Raw genomic sequence first — 4,349 nt, 5'->3', positions numbered from 1 at the left:
GATCAAGTCCTCTTACAAAATACAAAAAACCCAGTCCAAAAGAAAAACATATGAAATTGACAACCTTATCCACCAATGTAGCTTCAATTTAGACATCACACACTCTCATCACTCAAAATAAACAACAAATGCAACTCCAATTCAGCCAAAGACACAGAACACAAAGCAGTAACACCATGCTCCCATACAGTTAATGACTTACTGATAACATGTTTTGCAACTAAAATGGTCCACACAACTGAACCTAATGACAAAACTTATGAAACCCATAATTCTCCTACACTTCACATTTTTCTCACACTTTCTCACTAACCAAACAGAAACTAAAACAAAAATTGAAACTGACCCATTAAAGAAAATCAAACAAAAAAAAAAAAAAAGGATAGAAACTGACCCATTAAAAGTTATTTTCAATTCTTAACCACTCAAAGCAAGAAATAATTATTGATGAGCTACTTTGCCCATGAATATGGTGCTACGGAAATCCTTTCAGTAAGAAGAATGGCATATGAGGCAATTAAACATTTAAAATGTACAAGCAACATCTTTAGCATACTATGATCACAATTGACAGATTAAGAAAAATGTATTAATAAATCCAAGGAGATCATGAAGAACATTTTTAATACAATTGTGAAAACATGAAATTAAACAGAACATTATCAAGAAAGAAACATGAAATTCACAGTCCCATTTACTTTCAACCACTTAATAAATAAAGGTGCTAAAAGTTGATAATCAACACAAATAACTTGGTTTTTTCATAGTTGAGTATACATGCATATTGACAGCAAGCACGACCTTGATAGGCTATATCTATCATAAATACAAATCAACTCAATTAAGGTGAATCAGCAATATATGAAGAACGGAAAATCATAGAAAATAAGCATGAAAATAAAATGCACCTTGGCTTTGTTCCTATTAAACAAAAACAAAAACAAAAAACTGATCTCAGTTTTTACAATAGAGGAAAAGAAAATGCACAAACAAACTGGTCTGGTGTTACAATCAATGCATGCATTACCAATAACCCCAGAAAAAAGAGAGTCCTTACTTTTTGTGAGGTAATCGGAGCGACGGATCGAGGCGGAGACAGAGCGACGGGAGCGAGAGGCAGCGATGGCGACGAAGCGAGAGGGACATCGACGGCGACGGAGCGAGATGACTGAGAGAGAGAGACCGAGAGTGTGAGAGAGAGTGAGAGTGTGAGAGAGACCGAGAGTGTGAGAGAGAGTGAGTGTGAGAGAGACCGAGAGTGAGTGTGGGAGAGACTGAGTGTTTTGAGTTTTTTTGTTTTTGAACTTCAGTTTTTCTTGTAGCGCGCGATGAGAGGCGCGTGGAACTGAAAAACGATTTGGGCTTATAAAAAACAACTCCACTGGAGTCGTTTTCTGCCTTATAAGACGACTCTACTGGAGTCGTTTTCTTCGCTTATAAGACGACTTTTCTGAAGTCGATTTATGGTCTACGTGGACAAGCTTTCAGCCACCTCATTTGTAGTTAAAAAGGAAACTTGAGTTCAATGTTCTCGATTTTATAACCCAGAAATCGACTCCTCTGAAGTCGAATTGTTAGAAATGCAATATGTTTGAAACGTTGCCTAACTAATAATATTGTTTGGATTTTGTAGTTATTTTCTAAAAAAATCCAAATATCCATATTCTTTTACCTTCTTTCCTAGTCCCCCAATTCCAACATATGATCGGCTGGTGCGTAGATCAGCATCTTTGAACTCTCTCGGACTCATTTTCATTCTTCGCCTGCGATTTATCTTATTTCTGACCCACATTCTTTTAGTTCAAATAGCTTAACGATCTAACCAAATTGAGAAGAAAAAAAAAAATCATCTCAAAACCATTAACTACACAAATCTACCATTCACATTAGGTATTAACCCAACATAAGAAGCAAAGAAATAAAATGAGAGGACTGAGGGGGACTAACCTGAGCGAGATTCGGCTGATGAGAACAAGAGAGACAACGGATGGTGATAGCTCTACTGGTTTGATACTGTCTTAATAAATAGAAGAGAAAGATCAGAAGAAATGAGACTGGGAGTACATAAAACAAGCAGAGCTCTCCAAATCCAACCTACTAAAACTTCATGTTCTACCACAACATAGGCATTATAGTAGCAATAATTCCTTAGGAGAAAAGCTAAACAGCTCAACTTAAAGAAATCATGATAAATAATAACTCCTATACTAGAACTACTAAGAATAAGCTCAGATCTTCGAAACACAAACCCAAGGATGTGTCAAACATTGAGACGCTAAAACCAACCCCTTATACTACATCTTTGTTTTACATAATTCAGATTTTAAGACGTTCACTAAAAATCTCCAAAGGGACTACCCATAGTCTGATTTCAAAACAAAGACAACACCTTTTTTTTTCCTTCCCCTTTAAACCCATGACACAGCAAGACACAAAAATAATACCGTGACCCCAATAACGCCAAACACCTGGCATCCACCGACCCAACCTCACAAATCTAGGCCGCCGGTCCTCGACCATTGACACACCCACACTTCACTGGGTTTCGTACCCTTTATAAAAATATCAAAACGTTCCATAATAAATCAACGAGAAACATTAAATGAAGCTAAACTAAAAAAGAAATGGAAGGAAGTTAACTGTTTATAGTTTACGGTGAGTGAGGAGGCGGACTTTTAATGGCGAAAACTGACGTTGATGGCACAGTCCGCTACTCAAAAGCGATGGCAAGAAATCCAATGTGAGGTCATTTGTGGCGGAGACCAGCGAGTCTGGGCAAGGTGATTGTCAAAACCCTAGACAATGGTTGGAAATCTGAAATGGAAGAGTAAAAGTGGGGAGAGAGAGTGGCTCATATTATACTTTCTCTCACGGGGGTCGGTGTCAGCAGTCAGGACACACCACCACACGTAACAAAAGTAACTTCAAACCCCAAAAGTAAAAATGTGTGAAGGAGGAATATTTGGAAAATCAAGTTAAAGTCAGGACTAGCAGCCGAGCACAGAAAAAGACTGTCAGTGTAGTGCCACTGATGCTGAAAATAGAAAAAGTATGTGTTGTGCAAGAGAGAGGGAGATAGAGAGAGATTCACTGAGAGAGACGGTAAAAAGAATAAATGAGAGGTAAATTATGTCATGAAGATGGCTTTGTTGGAAAGATAAAAAAGTAAAAGGTGTGATGGAGGAAAACTTGGGAATACAAAACTCAAAAGGAATAACGTGTAGGTGTAGTAGGCTAGTAGTAGCCGTGTAGGTCACGTAAAGTAAAGAGACAGAGAAGAGAGATAAGGTGCATTTTTAATGTGTTTATTTGGTTTTTTGTTTTTTTTTTTTTACTTAATTTAAAGTTTAAACGGTATAATATTTATACGTTAGACTAAACAAACAAACAAAAAAAAATATATATATATATATGTGTATATGTTTGTAATAAAAAATAGGGATATATTAAAACTAATGTATACTTTTAAAGCATATATTAGTAAATTATTTTTAAAAAATTTATAAAATATTAAAAAATAATTAACTATTTTAACAGCTTTTCAATTCCTTATAAAAAAAATATATCATATTGTAATTATAAATGAATAATATTATTCATATTTGTTTAATTTACTATAAAAAATTTTACATTAATAATAAAATATAGGTGAAAATATATTTTTGGTCCTTACATTTTGGGCAAATTCTTATTTTGGTCCATAAATTGATTTTGCATCTATCATAATCCCTGAAAATAGAAAATCGTTTTCGTTTTAGAGACCGTTTGGGCAGCCCGTTTACAATTTGCGTTTGCGTTTTTCCTTTTTTTTTTTTTTTTTTTTTTGCTTTCAGCCATATAAAAAGACTTTTTCAACTATGATGCACTGTTCACGGTTACTGTGCGGCTACTGTTCAAAGAACAGTAGCCGCACTTGTTGACTTTTGTCAATGAACAGTATATTTGTGCACTATTTATGGACCCATAATTTTCACTTTTCAGCAACTTTTTCATTAAAAATGGGTCCCACGATACTATTCACACATTTAAAAATTATTTTACTACAGTGTTTTCAGTTTTCAGTTTTTAGCTACATCCAAACGAGCCCTTACTCTCTGCCGTCAACTCACTAACAGAAAAGCCCTACATGACAAACGAAGGGCATAGGCAACATGTTAGATGCTAACGTGGCTAATAAAATAATATTAAAAATATCACATCAGCATCCATGTCATAATTTAATAAATAAAAAAGCCACCTCATAAAATAAAGAAATAATTACACTTTACCCACCTGTGGTTTGCCTCTAATTCTATGTGTCTACCCGTGATTTCAATTTTGACACTTTGCCTACTTGAGGTTCTCACCGT

At 35.1% G+C, this 4,349-nt stretch overlaps 1 protein-coding gene across 5 annotated transcripts in view; it reads right to left on the bottom strand.

Moving 5' to 3' along the window:
• LOC112009747 (uncharacterized) overlaps positions 1–3,077 on the bottom strand; it is a 9,947-nt gene extending 6,870 nt beyond the window's left edge. For 2 of the 5 annotated variants that reach the window (XM_065776504.1, XM_065776508.1), the window contains exon 1: positions 1,058–3,077. The gene's annotated coding sequence lies outside the window, so the exon portion shown is untranslated. The remainder of the gene's footprint in view (positions 1–1,057) is intronic. The other 3 variants (XM_065776507.1, XM_065776505.1, XM_065776506.1) reach the window with 3 other exon arrangements.
• Between the last annotated feature and the right edge of the window lie 1,272 nt (positions 3,078–4,349).

This window comes from Quercus suber, unplaced genomic scaffold (genome assembly GCF_002906115.3).
Source record: "Quercus suber isolate HL8 unplaced genomic scaffold, Cork oak 2.0 scaffold_135, whole genome shotgun sequence".
Classification (NCBI taxonomy): Eukaryota; Viridiplantae; Streptophyta; class Magnoliopsida; order Fagales; family Fagaceae; genus Quercus; species Quercus suber.
The sequence above is the reverse complement of the archived record's forward strand: the minus strand, read 5'-3'. Positions and strand labels throughout refer to the sequence as shown.